Consider the following 6704-nt stretch of genomic DNA (forward strand, 5'->3'; position numbering starts at 1 on the left):
CCGTCACCGCCCCGCCCGCCTCGCCCTTACCGGCTCCCGCCCTCGCCGCCTCACCGCCGCTTACCGCCCCGGCTACCAAGAAGAGTCGGCAGAAGGCAGCCTCTCTTGGGTCGCGAGGGGCGGACTTGAAGCCGCGGAAGAAGCCCGCGGCGGCCGCCGTCGCCCAACCTCCTCCCACCGCGCGCGAGGTGTTCGAGGAAATGGCAAACCCATCCTTGTTCATGGACCTCCTCCAAAACGCGGAGGTGGACCTCGGAGCTCCGCCTCTAGACCCCTTTAGGGTTGGTGACGACTTGGAGGAGAAGGAGGAAGATGAGGAGGAGGTGGGGGATGACGAGGAGGAGGTGGCCGAGATAGGGGAGGAGGCATTCACCGCCGCTTCCCGCCCACACGCGCGGTCGACAAACTACACCGAGGCGGAAGATGTTCTCTTGGTTCGTGCTTGGGCAGCTGCGGGAATGGATGCAACCACCGGCACCGATCAAACCGGTAAACGGTATTGGCAAAGGATCGAGGACGTCTATTATAAGATCAAGCCGAAGAATAGTGGATTCATCCATCGCTCTTTCCGGTCGCTTCAAGGCCGGTGGGAGTTGATCAAGCCCGCTTGTTCTCTTTGGAGTGCGGCCATGGACCAAGTGAGAGATGCACCACCTAGTGTAACCGTGGAGAGTGACTATGTGAGTACATATTTCTTCACTATTTTGATTATGTGTGTGCCATGGACCAAGTGATAGATGATATTGGTAGGTTCTTATGTGATTTATGTGTGGTTGATAGGAGACAATTGCTAGTTTGAGGTACAAGGAGATGGCCGCTTCCAAGGGCAAGCCATTCCCATTTAAGCATGTTTGGTCAATTCTTCAAACCTTTGACAAGTGGAAGGTGAGGGATCAAGAGACCGCACCCAAGAAGTCGTCAATGCTAAGGATGGATGATAGTGAAGATGAGGAGGAGAGGAACTTGGGCAAGCCCGAGGGAAACAAGAAGGGCAAGCTAAGGGTGAAGATGGAAGAAGAGGCGTCAAGCCTAAGGGAGAAGATGGACCACATGATGAAGGCAAGAGAGGAATTGACAACGAAGACATTGGAGACGAAGCTTCTTATCACCGAGAAGAAGAAAGAGGTCAAGCTTGCACAAGTTGAAGCAAAGCGTGAAGAAGCAAAGCGCAAGGCCGAGTTGGAGGAGAGGATGATCAAGCTCAAAGAGGCAAAGGTATGGAAAGAACTCATGGTGGAAGAGAAAGAGCACATGATGATGTCCAAGAAGGACATGGATCAAGACCAATTGCAATGGTGGAAGGACTACAAGGAAGACATCGCGGAGAGGAAGAGGATGTTCCGTGTTGCGTCCTCTACTTTTCGAGGTGACACTCCGATGAGTAGTTGTGGTGATGGCGGTGTGTACGACTCCACCGGTGCCGATGGAGATGCTTGATGGAGCCCGCTTGAGGTCTAGGAGATGGCGCCGAGGTGCAACTTTTGGTGATGGTGCCGATGAGAGGAGGAAGATGATGATTTTGTGATGTAAACTATTAAACCATGCATCAATGATTGTCATTTGGTAGTTTGTTTGGAAGTTGATTGTGTTCTTGTTGTCATAAATTGTGAGATGCCAAATGATAGATTTAAAGGTTGGGGTTGAGGCAAAGACTAGAACCCTCAAATCCAACCCTTAAAGCAGTTTACGGGTTGGGTTTGAGGGTTCTAGTATTTGCCCCTGTTTTTCAACCCTTAAAAGTGTCAAAAAGTGGCACAACTCAACCCTTAAAACTGCTTTGAGGATTTGAGGGTTTGAGGGTTCTACTAGTAATGCTCTTAGCTTTGCCCACCCACATGAATATTGCATAAGCATTTCTAAAAAAAATAGATATTGCATTGGCTTCTTTATGTTCTACCAACTCCACTTTTGCCATTCACATAAGCCCGCACCATAGGTATTTAAGATATGTGTTTGCGTTCAACCAAACGGCATGGCCCGGCTTTGAAAGTATGGTACCATCTCGAAACATGCCATTATAATAAAAGTTATTTCTGCCCGGGTGTAAGGCCAATATCTTATTTTCAGAGATGCCATTTATAAAAAAAAAGGAGGATGTACCCCTGGCCTCTGCATCTGGGCAATGCATGCCGCCATATTTGCAGAGATGCCTACCAGCTATGTAGCTGATTTTCATGCATGACCTTTTTCCTGTTTGCTGCCTGGGTATCCTGTAGGAAGCTACCTTTATCCGCATCAATTACTACATCGAAAATAGATAGGTGAATTCCAAAAATAAATAAGAACCAATAATCTAGACATCTGAAATGGATTGCTGGAAGAGAATCCATGCACCTAACTATTCTAGAAAAGACACAGTACAAAGGACATTAGACTACTTCTATGGTAGTAAACTTCCTATGCTAGTAGGATATTTCGGTGAATTATAATATTGAATTTCCACATAAAAATGTTCAAGTAAAATTCCAATAAAGTTAATTCAAAGGGAAGGACTTTAATAGCAATAAAAAATGTCTCTACATAAATGGGGCTACAAGAATTTCTTTTTTATCAATTAAATGTGACTATAACTTCTTTTAAATGTAAGCATGATCTCTTCTTCTATCAATTAAATTAAATGTCAATGCAGGGAAATTATGTATCAAAGGAAACTGATACAATATTAAAACTGAAAACTTCATTCATGCTTGCCGAGTATCATGGCCCTTAGGCTTATACTACATGGGAGGCACCACATGATGTATTTTGAACTTGCTTTCCAAAAGTGTGCAATAATATGTAATTGCCATTTATTTGCCATTCTTTTCCTATATAACAACAATTAAGAAAGTAAAAAATAGACTATACAAAAATGCAGGCCTCGGAAGTGTTACAAAAATGTAATTCCGTGAACTTCTAAAGCAGAATACTTACCATCGTCAATTCCACATGACCTGCAGGTCACATACCATGAGTGAGAAGTTGTTCAGTAGATTGTCTCTCTGCTCCGTCGATACCTCCCATTGTTGCCCTATTCAAAGGCTGTTGGCAGGGCCCAGTAGTCTAGATATATTGCAGCACCCTAAGAAACCCAATTTAGACTTTAACGGTTCGAGAAGACTGGGGGCACCCGGGGTTGGAGAGGGAGACTGCACAGAAGATGGCCGGGGAGATTGTCATCACAAAATATAAATATGTAGGACGAGTAGAAGAGAAACAGTAACATAATCTGATCTGATCTGTTTTATGATGAAAAAAAGGATCACATGGGAAGAGAAACAGTGGCATAATCTGATCTGATCTGTGTGACGATGAAAAATAGGAAGGATCACATGGCAAGGGTGTGACAGGACGTCGGGGGTGAGATCTGTACCAATAGTGCAAGTGCTGTGTTGTTCCATGTCCTTTCTGCTTGCTTCTCCTTCAGCTTGTAGAGGATGGCATGGGGGGAGCACCATTTACATGTTGACAACAGAGTGCTCAAGGACGCGGCTGCAACGATGAGAGGGGCACACTCACCTGTTCCGTAGAGCAGAATCATATCAATAGCACAGGAACATTGTGCAGGGTAGTAAAATAAATTGATGGTAAAACATGTAAGGATAAGGCGATGAGTGTTACCTGTCGAAAAGCAATTTCAGAATTTAGATTATGAACTTCTGCGCAGAAAACTTACGAATCTCCAGAATCTGCCCAAATCAATCGACCAGATCACCTGTATGGTATGAGAGGATATGAGGATAGTTTCTGTCAGAGTATATGAGGACAATGTAATTTTTTTCATGCAATTTACACGAAACATACCTGAGCATGATGCTGAATAACATGTGCCGACTGTAGAGGGTGTGGAAAGACTGGCAGCGGGGAAGCATTGTATAGTAGCAGTGACCATAGGAAACGGTTGCAACATTACCAGGCATGAATAGGCCATGATTGCGAGATTCAAGTGAGAGCAAAGCCGTTTCCAGCAGACGAGGCGTCTGCTATTATCGCCCTCGTCCCCATCTTTCTTCAGCCGCATGGTGCGCCTCCTCACTTGAGCTCTGAACTGCATCGGCTGGACCCCGACCCCATCGTCCACCTCTTCACTTCAGTTATGGACTGCATCGGCTGGACCCAGATCTTGCTCCTCCGGTCGATCCAGCGTATGGATGTACTTGCCTCGATCCATCACGCACCTCAGGTGGACCGAATCTACCCAACCGGTGGCTCGTCTCTGCAGCTCAAATCTGGACTGGATGAACTGGATTATTTCTGCGCCAGGAATCCGGACTGGATGGATTCGACGCGGTCGGTACGCTGCGCCTTCAAGTGGAACAGACTGGATGGATTGCCTCCTCTCTGCTCCTACAATCCCTGGGTGGATGGATTCGGCGGTCACTCCCCTGCGCCTCGAACGGGGACTTCTTTCAGGCAACCGAATCGGAAGTGGTGGACGCGCTGGCAAGCCCAGTACCGCAAGTCTTTTGCGCTGGAATGGGCCTGGCGGCTGTCCGAAGGACTAGTGCATCAGAGGACTTTGTTTCGGCCTCTGGAGCAGCAGCCCACAGGACAGCTGGGCCAGATTAAACAGAGTGCGCAATAGATTGTATATTACGACGAGATCTGACGGCCAAAAACTCTCTGCTCGTGAAATCAAACGGTCTAAAACTCAAATCGCTGTAAGGGCTCGCTTTAGGCTCGGTTATACTGTCCTTAATATGAATCATGTACTAGAAATCTGGATGTGAGCATCAACTGATGTAGAGGCCGAAAGTCTGAATTCCTTTTGAAAAATAAAAAACAAAGGCCACCACTCTGGCACCGGCATGGTTTCGATCTAGTAGGAAGCATTTGTAACACTAATATGCTGCAAGTTCATTAGGGAGCAAACCTCCAGAACAGATATAGGTTGATCCTTGCACGTGCAGCCTCGTGCCTCTGTGGGACTTTGCCACCGGCGAGCTCACCCGATTCACCACCTCCTTGCACATTCGAATCAAGGTAAGCAGTGCAATCAGTGGCGACAGTTTCACTTTCTTCCTCGGTCATTATCCTCCGACGAGAATTCCCAATCCCCTTGAGCATCTCAAAAAAATCCCCTCGAGGACGGCCGGAACCCCAGCCTCTTCAAGTAAAATGTCCACGACCAGTGATGACCCGTGTCGTGGCGGTGTAGTTCGAAATGTACATAATTGCTGAAATGGACACCAGCAAAATCTCTAACAAAGAAACAAACACGTCCAGCTTAAGGAAAAAGGGTTTCTCCCCGCTTTATATTATAAAGCATCGAACCAAGCATCCAACATAGTAGTACATGGTACAACCAAGTCATAAAGTCACGCTGGGGGCACAGCCAGACAAGCCCAAAATAAAGCAAAAACAGAAGCTAATCCGGCTCGGGAGGTGGTGGTGGTGGTGGCGGAGGAGGAGCAAATGCTGATGCCAAAGAACGAAGACCAGCTATGATGTTGTCGATGGCGTTTCGGTCTCGCCGCTTGCTAAGCGGTCTCCAAAGCTGTAAGAAGCCACACATTTTATAGATCGCATCAGTCACACGGCATGAAATCACACACTCTATGACTAGTTTATCACGGTTACACCAGAGGGTCTACGCTAGCGTGCCAAGGGCCACCCAGGTGGGGGACGGCTAGAACCGGGGAGTCTAAGAACCTCGTCCGGGAGGTTGTCATGGCACCAGCTTCCACCAACCACCTCCCGGAAGCAGCTCCAAAGGAACTGCGCCACAGGGCACCGGAAGAAGATGTGATTGCAGTCTTCCGGTACCAAACAGATGGGGCAAAGGCCATCCCCGGGGCCGTTACGTTTGCGGACCTCCGTACCCGAAGGTAGGAGGCCGTGGACCCATTGCCAGAGCACTAGTAGAAAAGAGGGCAATGGTCCGGGCAGGGCCAGCCCATTAGTCCCGGTTCAGTACAAAACCGGTACCAATGGGAGCATTTGACCCGGTTCGTGAGCCCCGGGGGCCGGTCGGGCCACGTGGGCCATTGATCCCGGTTCGTCTGGACCTTTTGGTCCCGGTTGGTGGGACGAACCGGGACTAAAGGGCCTCGCTCCTGGCCCACCACCATTGGTCCCGGTTGGTGGCATGAACTGGGACCAAAGGCTGCCCTTAAGTCCCGGTTCGTGCCTCGAACCGAGACTAAAGGGTTGGTCCTCGTTGCGGTCAGAGTTTAGTCCCACCTCGCCAATCGAAGGGCGCTCACACCGGTTTATAAGCCCCTCCCTCTCTGCCTTGTTGAGCTCCTCTCAAAATGAAAATAGATGCCCTTATAGAGGGAATTTGACATAAATTCATACTGAATTTCTCTGAAGTTAGTAGAAATTTATTATGAATTTAGGTTGGATTTTCTCTACAAACGCATCTATGCTCATTTTTTTAGTAAAGTTAATCATAACTATTTTTTCTTCTATTTATTTCTGAGTTGTAATAAGTCATTAAAAATAAGCATCTATGCTCATTTTTTTAGTAAAGTTAATAACAACTATTTTTTTCTTTTATTTATTTCTGAGTTGTAATAAGTCATTAAAAATAAGCATCTATGCTCATTTTTTTAGTAAAGTTAATCACAACTATTTTTTCTTCTATTTATTTCTGAGTAGTTTTTTACATAGTTTTTTTTCTTTTCTGCTATATTTATTTTTTTCTATTTTTTCTGAGTTGTAATAAGTCATTAAAAATAAGCATCTATGCTCATGTTTTTAGTAAAGTTAATCACAACTAT

The sequence above is a fragment of the Triticum dicoccoides genome, chromosome 3B (genome assembly GCF_002162155.2).
Source record: "Triticum dicoccoides isolate Atlit2015 ecotype Zavitan chromosome 3B, WEW_v2.0, whole genome shotgun sequence".
Taxonomy (NCBI): domain Eukaryota; kingdom Viridiplantae; phylum Streptophyta; class Magnoliopsida; order Poales; family Poaceae; genus Triticum; species Triticum dicoccoides.